General features: G+C 36.5%; 1 long non-coding RNA gene across 1 annotated transcript in view; it reads left to right on the top strand.

Moving 5' to 3' along the window:
- LOC104857372 overlaps window positions 1-17972 on the top strand; it is a 148006-nt gene that overhangs the window by 108774 nt on the left and 21260 nt on the right. The window contains exon 3 of the long non-coding RNA XR_778834.1: window positions 7743-7839. This is a non-coding gene — a long non-coding RNA (uncharacterized LOC104857372). The remainder of the gene's footprint in view (window positions 1-7742; window positions 7840-17972) is intronic.

Genomic DNA, 17972 nt, shown 5'->3' with positions numbered 1-17972 from the left:
AACTTCTACTTACAGCACGCTTACTCTGTGCTGTGCTTACTCGTTTTCACCTCTGAACTTTCTACATACGTGCTTTTCCTCCTTCCCGGAGCACTCTTTCTTACAGTACTTACATTTATTATGCACATTTATACTGTAATTGTTACATCTCTACCTGTATCCGTCCTGTGCTAGACCATGAGCTCCTAGGAGCGAAGGCTCCGCGTCCTTTCACTGCCATATTTTCACACATAGTGAAATGTCTCACTTAATAGTTGCTCAGTGAATGGTGGCGACCTGCACATATTAAGCACGAACACATGCAGTACCTGATCCTATCCTGACTCCTAACACTCCGTCTCTTGCCTTCCTGCTGGCTTGAGTCTGCCTTTAGCTCTCGTTTCATCGTAATAGCCTCTGCCTCATGCCTGTCTCAGTGTCTCTCCTTTCCATTGCTGGCGCATCCCTCATGAGGGCTATCCGTGAGGTGCGTCTCTGGTCATGCCATTTCTTTGCTCCAAGTCCTCGCTGAGTTTCTGCCAGCAGTGATAGTGTACTTCCTTCACTGTATCCTCACCTCTCCTATCCCACTATTCCCCACTTCAGTAACCCGACTACATGCTCCGCGATTTTTCAGTTCATGCTATTCTCCTGTGTATACTGCCTTTCCCTCTAATAAAAGCGCAGCCTTGCTTCGTGGCTTGGCTCAATTGCCACAACTTCACAAGTACTTCTCTGACTTTCCCTGAGGACGATGCAGTTTCTCTCCTCAGAATTTCAAAGCATTTCTTCCTTACCTTCTTAGGCACTGTTATACCCTACCTTCTGCTAAAGGATATTTTTGTTCTTGAGATTCAGCAATAAGGTGTGAACGGATCTTATCCATTTTCATATTCTCCAGAGGGCCTTGCCCATATGTGTTCAATAAATGTTTGTTGAATTGAATATGTTAATTAAGAATATCAAGGCTTAATCTTAAATTTTAGAAAGTTATGTGTTTTACTCTTTAACCAAAACCCTATGGATAGTGACCACACCTGCCAACTTAGTGGTGGTTTCATTGATGCCTTCTTCTTTTAGGGATAGGAGCTTTTAACAGTTATTTGAAAGAAAGATTAGCTTGACCAAGGTGGGAAATTCATGCACTGCTTAAAATATCATAATGACAAATAATCATGCTTCCCATGTTTAAAAATTAATTTAAAAATACAAGACCTAAAGTATTTGGAAGATGAAGCTCATTTACTATTTCAGAAATTGTCCTCTTTGATGTCTTAAACTCTTCTGGTATCATGAGTTTATCAAAGGAAAGAGTTTTTCTTGCTATTGTATTTTACTGTTTCTTTTAGATTCTTCATCCAACAAGAATTCTGGCTGCTTAAGTAAATAAGCACCTGTTCTATAGTAAAACAACCAGCTGTCCATATTTTTTCCACTTTTTCATTTTATTTGTAACCTAGGAAAAATCATGTCTCCTCTTCAGAAGGGATCCATCCCATCAGTAATATAGACCATCCAATATTCTATTGTAATGAGTGAGGGAAAAGAGCTTCAATGGATGACCTAAAATACTTTCTTAGTTTACTCTGTTTTCATTCCTCTGAAACTCTCATTTAGTCATAGGTTCCTTGATATAGTGAAATGACAAATTCTGCAACACTATCAATGCCATTATGATTGTAAATGGTTTAATATATTGTTGATGGTGTGCTCAATATTTCGTAGAACTTACCCATTTGACCCAGCTTTCCCCCTGCTGGGTATTTTCCCCAAAGAATTAAAAGAATCATATCACAGTGATATATGCTCAACCATGTTTACAGTGGCACAGTTTTTAATAGCTAAAACTTGGAGACAGCCGAATTGCCCATCAAATGGAGACTGGTAAAGAACATATGGTTCTTTTATTAAATGGAGTACCACTCAGCCATAAAGAATGAGAAACCAGAGAGATTCATAGCTAAGTGGATGCACATTGAGGATATACTCTTAAGTGAAATTAATAGAACACACATGTATAAATACCATATAGTTTCTCTAGTGTGATAAACTAAAAGTGTAAATAAGGGTCAAAATGTATAACTGATTTTTTAAATTGAACTTATTGGTACTTTTTAAGTATACAGTACAGTTATATTCATCATTGGGATCTTGTACCTTTACATGATAGATCTTGGTTCTCATTTTTTTCCCTTACCCCTGCCCTCCCTTCACCCGCTCCACCCTCCCCTATTTACAAAGCCTTTGTTTCCATTTTTTTCCTTTTCTCATGTTTTTTTCTTTTCCCTGATTTCCTTTCCCCTGCCCTTCCCACTTCTACAACTTTAGCCCTTTTTTTTCCTATTTCACATTATCAGTTACACAATTTGGATCTTATTTACACTTTTAGTTTTTCATACCAGAGAAACTATTTAGTATTTACACATGTGTGTCTTACTTATTTTACTTAAGAGTATGACCTCAATATGCATCCATTTTCCTATGAATGACTCTAGTTTCTCATTCTTTATGGCTGAGTAGTATTCCATCTTATAGAAAAACCACATCTTCCTCATCCAGTCTCCTTTTGATGGGCAATTGGGCTTTTTCCAAGTTTCAGCTATTACAAACTGTGCCACTGTAAACATGGGTGCGCAGATATCTCTGTGGTATGATTCTTTTAATTCTTTTGGAAAGATACCTAGCATAGAGGTGGCTGGGTCAAATGGAACCTCTGATCCTAGTTCTTTGAGGTATCTCCACATCAATTTCCACAGTGGTTGGACCAGTCTGCACTCCCACTGACAATGGAGAAGGGTTCCTTTCTCCTCTAATTGATATTTTGTAATAGGATAAAAAGGTCAAACGGTATTGGGCAAATAGGAGGGGTAGAGAAAAGGTGAAAACGGAAGAGAAAAGATAACAGAAAAGGACAAAATGGAAACAAAGTCTTTGTAAATAGGGAAGGGTGGAGTGGGGAAGGGAGGGGAGGGGAAGGGGGAAGAAATAAGAACCAGGATCCGTCATGTAAATGCACGAGTTCCCGATGAAGAGTGGAACTGTGTTGTGTATCTAAAATGTACCAATAAAAATATTAAAAACTATTTCATGGAACTTATTAGTAGGTTTAATTAAATTCTTTGCCCAAAGGAAGCACTTTCTGGGTAAGTTTAAGAAAGTAGAAGACTCTGTAGGAGAGCTTGAAGCAACTTGGAGCTATCTATGCCCTTGCCATCCCTAGGAATGGTCAAACATCACATGAGATTATTCTCTCAGCTAAAGAATTTCCTTTTCTGAACTCTTCTGCCCCCGGGATGAGCTTAGTCCAGTCTGGCATCTGCTGTGAAGCACGCACATCCTGGCCAGCTACTTCAGGTCAGTAGTCAGGAAATATTTCTTCTGCTAGAATGAATCTCACGTGGAAATATTCTCTGAAATATGAGTCCAAAGCCATATTGAGTGTCATCTGCAAGTGACAAAAATTATATCTGCTCATTAGTAGGGTTAATAGACACCTTTCCGGAGGTCTTGTTTTAAATCATGTTTTCCGAGGCATGAAGAAAAGGGCTTTGAAATTCAATCAGGCACACAAATGTTGCACACACTGTTCTTAGGATAACCGTGTACACCTGATAGCAATACTATAAGCAAACTATGTTTTAGTGATCTCAACATCTTTTCACAGAGATCTGTAGGAAACCACAAATGGAGTTTAGCAATCAATTCAGCATTTCATGGGTGGCCTCCCTTGCTAACCCCAAACAGTACCCAGGCAGCAGAGTATTTATTTCCTCTCAAGAGGCACCAGACTGTTCAGTGAGACATGTTCAGCTGCTGTGACACTTCTCTCCGGGGAGACTGACAGCCACCGTCTCTTGAGTGGATGGAGACTTTCACATGGATGGAGGTGAAGCCACACCTGTCTGGGACATCCGGGTGGAGTTTGCTCGTGAATGTTTGGGTAGCCTGGTCTTTGTATCAGATCACAGAATAATAGCAGATTTCCCCCCTTATTCACCCTTGGGCAGGTAAGCTAGGAGAATGGAGCCCCTCATCTTTCTTCACATTTTTAATCAACACATTTTGATTATGGGGTAAGGTATGATTAGATTAGTTCAGGGTAATTGGAATAGCCTTAACCTCAGAACATCTTTTCTTCGTGTTGAAAACATCCTACTACCTACTTTGAAATATAAATTAACTGTTGTTTACTATAGTTATTCTATTGTGTCATTCTGTTTTGAATAACATTCAAAATTATTCCTTCTATATAACTATATAACCTTCTATATAACCATTTTACTTACTAACCATTCTCTCTCCATCTCTTCCTCCGCTCTCTGGTAAAAAAAAAATTCTATTTTTTTACTACTTTTTAGTACCACATATAAGTGAGAACATGTGCCTGTTGTTTTTCTGTGCCTGACTTCTTTTACTTACCATAATATCTTCCATTTCCATCCATATTCCTACACATGATGGAACTTCATTCTCTTTATAGGTCAATACTATTCCATGGTGTGTATGTGCCACAGTTCTTTATTCACTCATCTGCTGATAGACACCTGGGTTGAATCACTACTGTCACTAGTGCCATAGTAAACATGAAAGTGCAGATCTCTTTGATATATTGAGTTTTTTTTTCCTTTGGCTACACAGGAGTGGGGCTGCTGGATTTTTGTAGCTCTGTGAGGAACGTTCCTTCTGTTCTCCATGGTGTCTGTACTAATTCACTGTCCTACCCAAGTGTACGAGAGCTTCCTTTCTCTGCATTCTCACAGCATGTGCTGTTTTTGTCTTTTTGGTAATAACTATTCTGAGAAAAGATGATATCTCATTGTGGGTTTGAATGGTATTTCCCTTGTGAGTAATGATGAACATATTTTTCCTAGACTTGTTGGCCATTTGTGTATTTTCTTTCCAAAATGTCTACTTGGGTCGTTCGCCCATTTTTAAATCAGCTTAACTTTTTCTATTGTTGTTAATAGGCTTATGTTATTTTTACTTTTAAAAATTGTAGTAAGAAAATTAACATGAGATCTACCTTTTTTAATACATTTTAATTGAAAATACAATATTATTAACTATGAGCACATTGTTGTCCAACAGAAGTTTAGAATGGACTCACCGGTAGTGACTGAAACTAAATTCACAGTTATGCTGTAGATCAAGAATGTCCCATGAAGGCCTCACGTGCTCACAGGCATGGTTTGTGGAAGGTGATTGGGTTGTGGGGGTCACTGTACTCATCAGTGCAATCAGCTACTGCTGATTTCAGCGCACATGTGCTTTTGGAAGGCGAGGCCTGGCTATAAGAGGAGGGTAGCCTGGGGAGTGTATATATATATATATCCATATCCCTCCTTGGCTTGCTCCCGCATTCTGTCTGCTTCCTGTCTACCATTACATGAGCAACTTTCCTCTATCAGACCATTCCGCCATGACTTCCTGCCGTGGAGCTGGCCAGTATTTTTAATGTACTAGAAATGTGAGCAAAAATAAACCCCTCCTCTAAGGAACATTTTGTCCCGGCAATGAAGAGTGTGACTAAGATACCCACTAAGTAACAACTCCCCGTGTGCCATCTATTCATCCTCTGGTACCATCCTGTTTCTGTGAATTTGAGTGCTTAGAAACCTCATAAAAGTGGAATCACAGTATTTGTCTTTCTGTGACTGGCTTCCAGACATAATGTTCAACGGGTTCATCTGTGTTGTTGAATGTGGCAGAATTTCCTTCTTTTCTTTGAAGCCAGCTGATCTTCCATTGATGTATGTTCTGCATATTCTGTATCCATTTGTCAGTCCGCAGACATTTGAGCTGTTTTCACATCTCGGCCTTTTGGAATAACTGCAGTGAACAGGACATGCAGATGTCTCTGTCAGAGCCTAATTTCAAATAACCTTTATGTATCTTTAGATGTGGGTCATATGTTGGTTCTATTTTAATTTTTAATCATATAGTAGCTCTATTTTTAAAAATTTACAGAAAACTGTGCTGCTGTCCATAATGACTTATCCTATTGTGCATTTTTACCACCCATTTCCCAGGGTTCTGATTATTCTACATTCTCACCAATGCATGTTATATTTTTATAAACAAACAGCCACCTGAACAGATGTGAGGTGATACCATATCATGAATTTTATTTGCGTGCCCTAATGATAAGTGATGGGGAACATCTTTTTATATGCCTGTTGGTCATTTGATGTATTCTTTGAAGTGATGTCAATTTGAATCATTGGCACATTTCAAAAATTTGATTACCTGTTTTTACTGTTGTATTATAGCAGTCTCATTCTTTTTGACTAGCATCCTCTTATCAGATGGATCTGCAAATATATTCCTGCATTCTGTAAGTTGCCTTTTCATTTGATTGATTGTTTCCCATGCAGGTGCTTTGTAGTTCTGTGTAATCCCATTGGTCAGTTTTTGCTCCTGTCGTTTGATTTTTACATGTTGATTTTTACATGTGGTATACAACAGTGTTGAAAAAGCATTAAGAGTCTTTGGAGATAATTAATAGCTGGCTGTGGCATGTGTGCAATAGGTTTGCCACAATTGGTGTACAATGTTCCCAATTTTTGTGAATATCCAATTTTCCAACATTTGATGATCACATATCTTATTAATGATCAGTTGTACATGAATCATATGTTTATTTCTGGGATGTCTATTTTATTTCACTGGTTTATGTCTGATTTTAGCTCAATTCCATACTGTTTTAATTTCTATAGCTTTATTATATATTTTACATCAGAAAGTGTGACTAGCCCAGGTTTGTTTCCTTTTAACTTAAGATTTTGCTGGCTCTCCAGGATATTATGTAGTACCATATAAATTTCAAGACAGTTTTCTATCTATAAAATATTCCATTTGAATTTTGATAGAGATGTTATTGAATCTGTAGATTGCTTTGGGCAGAATGGAAATTTTACCAATATTGAGTCTTCTAATTTCAGAAGTCAGGATGTCTTTTTTATTTATTTATGTCCCTTTCTTTTATGAGTGTTTTGTAGTTTTCAGGGCATAAGTATTTTACCTCTTTGATAAAGTTTCTTCTTAAATATTTTATTCTTTTGATGTTATCTCCTCTGGCGCTGGAGATGGTGGGGGTGGCAGCCTGTAAACAGAATTGTTTCCTCAGTACATTCAACTGTCATTTCAATTGTGTGTTTCTTTTTATGAGCAATTACTTTTATCAGAAGAATTCATCCAGACCCATAAGAAAATACATTTGGTGATAAATGGCCAAAGCAAAATGTCTATTATTAATATATTAGTCTTTTAATTTTTAAAGGTGTTAGTATTTTTGAATACCTGTACAGTACCAGGAACAATGTTCACTATATGTGTTTGATTTCACTTGACCGTAGGTTACTTTTCTGAAATAGGTATTTTAAAACTCACTGTATAGCTTGCTCCAATTCAGTACTCAGAAAGTGATGGAAGCAACGTTACACTGTGGTGTACTCCTTCCAAAGTCCAAACTCCTGTCATAAATCAAAAGTGTCTGAAAATTAAACATAGTCTTGCTTAGTTATGTCTGTTATATTTTGTACCTGAAACTACTTTTCATATAAAATAAAAATTATCAAGTGAGGGATGATTGAAATTATCTTGGGTGTTGTTTACAGATATCTGTGAAGGCTTTCTGGAATGAAATTCTGTACTATGGCAGTTTTTCTAAACTTGAACCATTCCTTCCTTGGATAAGAGAGTATCTGGTCTCTTCATAGCCAAACAATTCTCTAATTCTTTACTGTTGGCTTCTTTCTCTTTAGATTGTGGAGTTGGACATCTCCGTGGAGGTCACAAGATCAAACCTCTCAGTTTATGGAAAAGCAATTGATAGAAAAGCCTAGAGTGTCAAGTTAATTGGTAAGACCACATGGCCTGAGTGATCAGGTTAGAAACAATACCTAAGTTTTCTAACTCTAAATCTGGTGCTTGCTTTTTTTAGTAAAGCTGCTGCTTTTGGAACCAGTGCTTACATTCTTTTTGTATGAAGTTAATTTGGCCAGTTGTTTTTTAGGTAAACATTTGTATAGATTGACTACTTTCAAAATGATTACTTAACACTTTCTGTTTTTTTCTTACATGTCTTTATTACATATACTGAGATGAATTATATATGTGATCCTTGTAAACATATTATGCTTCACTAAACATCTGTCTAAACTTTTTATACTAGAAACTAAATTTCTTGAGAATGTCCTTCTTAACTACCCTGTAAATATTCAACCAGTCATAATATTTATAGATGCTCATTAAACATAAATTGATTGCACTGTTTATATGACATTATTTATTAATGCCAGTGCACCTCAAAAGCAATCTTGTAACAACTTTTACCAACAATCTTTTAACAACTTGTGGCTTTATTGATACTTCTGGGACACAAGCAAAGAAGTCGAGGCAGTAATTTGTGCAGTTATTAAGATCTTGCTTTACTGGGATTTAACTCAGTGATTCCATCACCTACCTAGCAAGCACAAGGTCCTGAGTTCAATCCCCAGCACACACACACAAAAAAATCTTGCCTATGCCTTTAACTAATACAGCAATGTGACTTTTTATTCATAGTAAAAGCCATATCAAAACACAACCAAACAAAATTAAACCCCCCAAATTCTCATAATCGCCAATAACCATATTGATAAGAGTTAGCTAAGAACAACAACAACAAAAAAATGCAAAATGGTAGCCCAGTATGATGAGTTTGGTAAGTGATAGAGTTGTACCATGATGTATGGTGTTTGTTTCAAACCTGGGAGAGACAGCTAAGGAAGAAAATAGATGTAGGACTCCAGAAGGCATGAACAATCATAAAATGTTAAGTTTGTTTGAAAAATGAGCTCAACACAGCTGAGCTGTGGAATGAAAGCAAGTTGATTTATGTCTAAATAAATTACTGGGTGCTATTTCTGAAGACCCAGAAGATTTTGTAGGTTGAATATTAGTGAATTTATATCTAATTTTAGGGACCAGCACATTTCTGTTCTGTTCACCATTTTTCTTGCCATACAAAAGGAGGTGAAAATAAATGCCATTTTCTGGGATCTAACTGATGGTTTCCTCAGGTTGCAGTGTTTTAATTAGACAGATAAAAAGAAAAGGCCAGACTCTGTTGTTTAACAGAGAATTTTTTATAAAAGGCTTATAAAAGCATGAGACTGATTTTTATTTGATAATGAAAAACAAAATGCATAAAAAATAAATTGAAAAAAGACTGTAAGCAATGTAACAGGACTTGATAGAATTTCTTTTCTGTAAATAGCATTAGAGGAAGTTGGTACCTTTTGAAGCTAGATTTACATTTTATATATTGAAAAGCATCAAAAACATTTGGAAATGACTAGATTAAGAAATAGAAAACAAAAGCTCTCCATCCTATAGTTTGTAGCATTTGTTGTTTCAGTTGCTTTTCTTTCTTTTTTTTCTCTTCCTACTCATTGTCTTCTTATAAGAATGGACTATACATTAAAAAATTTCAAACCACGTAGTTTTTCTCAGGAAGAATAAATTATTTTGCTATGTGACTTGTTAAGAGATACCTATTTGATGTATTTTAATTGGATATTTCAGTTATGGCAACCAAAGTGATTGGAAAGTATAAAGAAAATTTTCTGAAGCCAATTCTGTATATAATATTTTTATAAATAAAATAGAGATTTTATAAAAATAAGAAATTTGCATTTATATTAAATTCCAGCTCAATTTTAATAATGCCAAATTTTATAACCACAGATCTGATTATTTAAAAAAATGAAATAATTATCTCATACATGTAAGGAAAGGTCAGAAAGTTTTACATTCTTTCTGACATCCACTGAAATTAAAGCAAATTAAAAAGAGCAATTGACCTTTACTTTTTCTATTCTCTCTTGCAAATATAAGGAGCAATGTCAATATTATTTCAATAAGTAGGATGCAAAGCAAAGGAAGTAAACAAAACATGAATTGTACTTATTCAGCTGGTCTCCTTAGCCTGTAGCTTTGGACCAGGATCTGGATGCTTGGAGGAAGAAGCCAGGCCTGCTCTGCCTTTCTGTCTAATTTTTCAGAAAACTAGGACAATGGCAACATGTCACCACTGAGGGCATACTGTGGAAGATTTATCTTCCTGTGTTCAAACAAATCATTACATTTATCTTTTTTGGTATCATAGGTCTTCATCGAGTCAAATAAACCATATTTTGTTTACTACACTGGAAAGATATAAATGCTAAATACTGTTTAACTTTATTTTATGAGAGTGAATATTATATTCTTCTTTCCAGTGACCTTTTATTGCCTCGTGAATAAAGAAATAATTTGCTGGACAGAAATAGCAGCAAGAAAGTGATGGAATTTATGAGCAGACAAACTCTTTTAAAACTGAAAGATGAATATGATAGTTTTAGAATAAAAATAAGGAATTTTTTCCATACCCCAATCTCAAAACTTTTTAAAACTTTATATCATACAGTAAATACTGCATAAGTTAAATGGTAGACAGCTCGTCAATCTTTTGTAACTGAAAATATAGTCATGATAGAAATGTTACTTTGCCAAATTCTTAAGATTTGCTCCTTTACAAAATATTAAGAAAAGAGCATAGAAAAATGGATGAAAAGATTACCTTCCACAAAAGAAAAAGTAACTTTCTGGCATCAGAAAGAAACAGTACAGTATAGTGGCATAGAGCTGAGCCTTTGAACGGTAATAGAGCATCTTGTAGTCATGTGACTTCAGTAAGATATGTATATAAGATAAAAGATAAAAAGTATTTTCATTCTGCCTAGTGCTTTTTAAGCACTTGATGAGTATTAGCCAGGGTTGTTAATTTTACCAAATGGCTGTGTTTTATTACCAGATCCCTCTAAATTATGGTGGCATATATTAATTGAACCCTTCTATCCATTATGAAATCTTTCTCAAAATGTTCTGGAGGAATTTTGTAGTTTGAGTTAAAGTTAAATATCAAGTATTCAAGAATTTCACATAAGTAGACAGCTGGAAAGAATATGGCTAACATACTTATGAGAAAATAGCCTGTGAAATCTTAACCTTTCATGAATGCATTAGAGAGCAGAAGTCACAGAGAAAACCTAAAGCAGAAGGTGGAATGGAGTAATAAGAAAAACAGTCCACCAATTTCCATCACCTTCTTGAACACAAAGTGTCAACAGAAGAACGTCAATCCTTGCACTACACTGAATGTCACCTTGGGCCTGGAATTTAGTGGCAGTGCATCTGCCTAGCAAGCACAAGGTCCTGAGTTCAAGTCCCAGTATCAGACAAAAACAAAAAACTGCATGTCACCTTGGCAAAAGCAAAAGCCTAATCCCCTGAAGCTGAAGCTTCATTGATTGAACTCTATACTGTAATATTTTACCAAATGAAGAGTTTACGTCCTTTTGTAAGTACAGATGCTGAAACGTCAGAGGCTTTTGTCCTAAAAAAAATGTCTGGCATTCAAAGAAGAATTATGAGAAACTTAAAGAGGAAAGGGGGGAAAAAACCCCAAAAAACAAGCCCAAAACATTATCATTGTCAAGAAAATCAGACTCTTACGTGACCCAAATAATGGAAGTCATACAGAGAATTCAGATAAGTATATTAATGTGTTAACATTATTAATAGGAAAAAAGCATACAACATAGTTAAATAGATGGGAGATCCATTAACAAGCTAATAGTAGAGATAAAAATGGAATCATAAGCTGCTGAATCTACTATGAGGCAGATAGACCAAAGAATAGATGGAACGATATCAAATTATGTTAAATATAAATCATATGAATATATTCCTTAAAAGACAATGATCATCATATTGCATTACAACCAAAGTGACCCAAATACAGGCTATCTACAGGTAACCCACAGTAAGTATAAAGATGTAGATAGATAAAAATGGTAAAAAAAAAACAACCAGAATAAAATTACAATCAGATGGATTTTGATGTCATAACGGGGATTATTTTGAGACAGAGATAATAATATTTAATAAAAGACCGGTGTACCTAGAAGATACAATGATCCAAAACATGTATGTTATACCTGAAAATAATGCATAAAAGTATAAAAAGCAAACACAGATTTATAAGAAAAATATACAAGACCAAAATTATGATGGAAACTTTATGCTTCTTAGGAATTAAATAAATAGAAAGTCACAGCACTGTGAACCAACTTGATCTAACTGACACATGTAATACATTCCATGCAATAGCAGCAGACTAAACTTGTTTTTTCAGGTGCAAATGGAACATTAAGATATTTTGGTCTGTGAAAGAAAAAAGCAAATTTAAGAGAATAGAAATCATGCTGAATTTTTTTTAAAGATAACAAATTGTTAGAAATTGATAGCATAAAGATATTATAAAATTCCCACATACATTTTCATAAAACTGAAGGAATAATATATTCAACTTTGTGAGGAATTCCACAAAACAAAGATTAAAAAACCACACATAACAACTAAAAAATAAATCAGCTAGGTGTGGTGGTACAAATTTGTAATCCTAATATCTAGGAGGCTGAGGCAGAAAGAAAGCAGTTCAAGCTTAGCCTGCACAACTTAGTGACTTAGTGAGACCTTGTCTTGAAGTAAAAAATTAAGAAACAGGGTAGAGATGTAGTTCATTGCAAAGCCTCAATCCCCAGTACCATGAGCACCACTCAACAAATAAACCAACAAACAAATGACACGCACAGGAAAAGTGAAAAAAAGGAAATCAAACTAGCTAATAAATATATAAAAATTAATATCAACAGAATCCATACAAACATAATTTGAAACTGATCAAATGCAACATTATTTTTATCAAATTAGCACAAAATTCAAAATCCTGATAACCTAAATATTGACTAGCATATATTGGAGTAAGACTTCTTTTGTATTTATTTTAAAGTAAATTTGGTAATAATGACTAGAGTTGGGACAGCATGTGTCCAGTAATTCCCTTCGGGGAACATTACCTAAAATTTTTTAATAAGTAAACAAAGAACTCTATTGCCTGAGGTACATTGTTTGCATGAAAAACTAAGAACAATGTAAGTATCATCAATAAAGGGATAAATTGTGGTATAATCATTTAATGAAACGGGTACATCAATTAAAATAAATGAATCATCACAGACTAATCTCAAAAGTATAATACTAAATTATAACAATGGTTATGAATGGGTGCTATATACTATTCGTGAACCTTAAAAAATCATATTCTATATTATTAATGTTATATTTACCAAAAGTATAAAAATGGCTGATTTTAGGATGGTAATTACTTCAGAGAATGGAGAAGATGTATGTGTCATAGTGATAGTAGCATAGATCAGAAGATGATTTTCAATGCCTTTTTTAAAAAGGACCTGTATTGATGTAAAACATTAATATTTGCATTCTTTGAGTGTTTTGTGGCTGTTTCTTAAAATAATACTTACAAATCTGGGGAATTATGGAGAGGGGTCCCGATATAGAATGTAAAGGTTTCTGTCTTCCCCCAGGTCTACTTCCGCATTATCCTTCTCTTCTTTTTGATGTGATGAGGAATTTTCTTTTCCACCTCTTGTAGGATAAACTCAAGTCCTGTTGTGATCCAGGATTATAACACAGTTGTTTTAAATAATTTCCTCAAAACAAGGACAATGTTCTCTCTATATATTTTTCTTTAATTTTATATATGTCACAAGCCACATATGAGTAATTAATGTATCTGCCCTAGAATAATCACATTCAAATTAAGAGATGAGGAACAATTGAAACTAAACTGGTAAAGTTGACTAGTCTTGACACCTGGTTAGTTAATGAAAAGAGAGAGAGAAGGGGGGATCAAAGATAAAATTAAAGTTCTAATCTTAGGTCAAGATGGATGTTGAAGTGGGTCTGAGGAAGCTGGATTGAGAATAGTGCTGCTCTCACCAGAAAACATGGGGCGGAAGGATCGTGAAGGAGAGGAAGAAGAGTTTCAATTTTAAAATGCCTGAGTTGGAGATGTGACAAGATACCTAGCTGTGGATGTCAGCAGAGAGTTGAAGCTGGTTAAGGTGGGAACAGAAATTAGGGATGGAGCTGTACTGTTGGAGAGCAACAGACTTGATAACTGAATCTTTAAGTTAGAAACATTTCCAAGGAGGTGCAAGCTATGGGAAGAAGAAAAAAAAGAGTCACAGCAACATTTTCTTTTTTTTTTTGGTACTGGGATTCAAACTCAGGTCGTTGTGCTTGTGAAGCAGGCAGCAGAACCACTGAGCTAAATCCCCAGCCCCTAGTCACAGCAACATTCTTACCACATCATCTCCATGGTGATATGGACCAACCGGAAGCCAGGACAAATGGAGGAAGAGGCTCAGGAAGAAAATCAGGGAAAGGTCTGGCCTGGAAGCCAGCGCAGACGGGACTTTCCTGGAGTGGTGCTCCTCAGTGTTAAACATTGTGGGGAAGGAGGGAAGGTGGGAGTGGAGGGACAGCTATATTGTGTATCTGTTGGGTACCCAATGACCTTAGGAAGTAGGAGAGATCACGGTGCCTATCAGGATGAGTTCCTGACTAGTAAATTATGCAGGAAGGATCGGGGCAGAACCAACCCGTGCTTCCTGGACCCTGTGTCAGTTGCCATCATCCTTTGTGCCCATCCTGGCAGGACTGGCATTCCTCCAGCCTGACGAGTTCTCATCCAGGTGCTGCCATCCGTCCTCTCACCTTCCTCCTGTGGGTCTTAGCTAAGAGGACTCAGAGAACTGACTCAAAGTAAAGTGATTTATCCCAGCCCTGCATAAATAAATGTCACTCCACTATTCCCTGCCTCTGAATCACAAATATCCTATATTTCACTGATCTTGTTTATCCTTGAAGTTGTCCTCAAACATTCCCTAGTCTCCTGCATCGCATACAAATGGATGAATATTTGAAAAGTGTAATTGCTGTTGTTTGTTATTTTGTCCTGCCATACTGCACTTCCTTATGCCATCTGGACTGGAGGTGGACTTGTTACACACACACATACACATACACACACACACACACACCAGAGAGAGAGAGAGAGAGAGAGAGAGAGAGAGAGAGAGAGAAAGGACAGTCTCACTAATTGGAGCCTTAAAGAGAGAAGGAAGTCCTTAGTCTCTCTCCAGAAAACAGATCTTTAGTTTCCTGGTAGAACAGGCAGCCAAGATGTGGCTAAATCTTGGAAGCTCATCAAATGCAAACCGCGACTCTTCTCTCACAACTGTGTTCAGGTACACACAGTCTGCTTGTTGCTTTAAATGAACAGCATAGCAATGATCATCACATACACCTGTGTAGTCCTGTGCCCGTAAATCACATTTTCTTCACCACACACAATGGTGATAATTGTATCATCCCAACAGCTCTTTCAGATCCTGAGACTCTGAGAGGCTTGTAGCCTTTTAGTCCTGTAGTCCTGTAGGCTTGTAGTCTTGATCCCGGCAAAGAGCATGTGAATCATGATGGTCCCAGGTCTTGCTCTTCCCTGTCCACACTCTTCACTGTCTCTAGCTGACTCCATCATGAACCCAGAGATATTTATCTTTGTCTACAACAGCAATTACACGTATGTGAAAGGGTAATTTCTATACTATGTTGATAGATATGGGCACTATTTCTTTGTGTCAAAGACAGAACCAAATATATCCACTGGTGTTCCTTCCACGGAGACAACATTTTGTTTGTTTTAGAGAATCACTTAGCCCAGTAGTGGTGGAAGTGAATAGTGAATTTGCCCTATAAGCCACAAGAAGAGAAACTTTCTGATCACATTTGGAAGAAAGGGAAGGAGTGAGGAAAAAGGTAGTAGACTAAGGGAAAGACAGAAGCCTTTGTGTCCTGTATCATGGTCTCTCTCTCTCTCTCTCTCTCTCTCTCTCTCTCTGATAGCCCATATCTGTAGGTATACAGTATTATGAAGCATACGGAATGGTTGTTGGTATGAAGGCATGTCTTGTGCACAATAGATGGATATTTCATGTTCAGTTTAGTAGGACAGAACCATTTGAGAACAGAGAGACAACTCAGGGTTCCGTCAAGGATGCCTGTAAAATTGTGGGAGGGCTCTGAGCAGTCACAGGTTATGGATTTGGGATTTAGGCCAAGTTCAACCACATTAAGGGCAGGAAGCTTGAGCAGATAGCTGGGTTACTTTAAAAATTAGAATGCATTTTCAAAGTTCTTATTTGTGTGTCTCTGAGATATTATCCAATTCAATACACAAAAGAAAATTACATACATAGGTACACATATACATATATCCTTGGAATAATTTACTTATCCAAGCAAATTGTGATGTAGAATTTTAGTTTAAATGAGGAAGAACATTGCCGTTTCACTTGTACTCCCTCACAGAGACAGCTCTGACAATGAGTGTGTGCTAGTTGAAGATATTTAAAAGGATGCTACTAATATCCATGGAGCACATTGTAAACACAATGCCTTAGCTGGTGATGACATTCATCCCCACCAACATTAAAATCTGCCTTTTATTTGTTTCAAGTTATGAAGGAAGAAAGAAGCCATGAAGCAGTCAGGCATGCCGCCTGAGACAGTTGCCAGATCTTTCTTTTCTCAATGCTGGGGACTAAACCCAGAGCTTCGTACATGTCATGTCTCAGCTATATCCCCAGCTCTCCAAATTTTAATAACAACAAAAAGCCAGCATAGCAGAGAATTAAAGTTCAAGTTGACCTTAAATTTCAGTTCCTGACAAGGTTAGTCACTTTCTCCACCGAGTTGCCTAATATCAGCTTGATACTGAATCTATTTGTTGTTTAACTCAGACTGATTAGATTCTGAGAGAAAGGGTTATTAAAGTTTCAGTACACTCAGGGGATCTTTTTCAGATCTTTTATTTCACACTACAGGGAGCCCTGTCCTCTTCTTCATCATTGCTGAAGAAAAAGAACAACAACAACAACAACAACAAAAACAGATGTGTGTCTACTTTTCATTGCAAAAGAGACATTGTACAAAGATATTAATACAGCATGGAAAATTCAAGTATAAACAAAACAAAACAAAAAACCCAACAACAGCAAGACCCCTCTTTTCGTTTTGTCTGTGAACCCTGAACAGTAAAATTGAACCCAACCAACAGACTGTAGGTGAAGAAGGCAGGAAGCAGAACAGACAATATGCTACCTGTGAAAATAGACAACTACATGGAAAAACTGTAGAATTTAAATATCACATGAACTTGAATGACTTGAGGTAGGAAAAAACCAGCTGAGGTAGAAATGACCTCATAATGATGGAAGTGAAAGAAAAAAACAGAAGAAACTTTGGAAAAATGAGGGAGGTAAGATATTGCAGGTGGACAAGGGACATGAAAATTGTATTGGTTTTCTGTGGCTGCTGCAAAAAATAGCCAGAAACGTAATTGTTTAAAATAATACAAATGTATCATCTTACAGTTCTGCAGTTCTGAAGACTAAGATCAATCTCAGTGGGCTCGGGTCAAGATATCACAGGCCTGTGTTCCCTCTAGAGGTCCTAATAGAAGAAAATTTCCTTGATTTTTCCAGCTCCTAAAGCTGCTGATATCCCTCCCTCAAGAGTGCTTTATTCTAATATCCACTTCCATAATCATTGCCTTACACACACCCCTCAAAAGGGTCCCTGTGATTGCACTGAATCCAACAGGACAATGTGGGATAACAACCATATTGCAAGACCATTAATTCAATCATAGCCACAGAGTCATTTTACTATTGAAGCCACCATATTCTGGGGTTAGAAAGTGGGAACCTCTGAGGGGCTACGGTAGAGTCTATCACAGAAGGTGTCCATAAAAACGTCATCAGGAATGTTTGTGTTGCTAAGTAAGCATATGAATGAACATTTTGGTAAACAGGGACCAATCAGAACAATTATTCCAGAAATCTTCCTCTATTACAAAATAGTTGATATGAAAATCCATTGGTACAGGAACAATGTCAGGGATTTGGATGGAGAGGAAACATTTGGTCCTAACTATGGGGCAAATACCTTGTGTGCTCCACTTCGTCTTTCCTGTTCCT

This window comes from Fukomys damarensis, unplaced genomic scaffold, assembly GCF_012274545.1.
Source record: "Fukomys damarensis isolate Sample0158 unplaced genomic scaffold, DMR_v1.0_HiC HiC_scaffold_37, whole genome shotgun sequence".
NCBI classification, from domain to species: domain Eukaryota; kingdom Metazoa; phylum Chordata; class Mammalia; order Rodentia; family Bathyergidae; genus Fukomys; species Fukomys damarensis.
The sequence above is the reverse complement of the archived record's forward strand: the minus strand, read 5'-3'. Positions and strand labels throughout refer to the sequence as shown.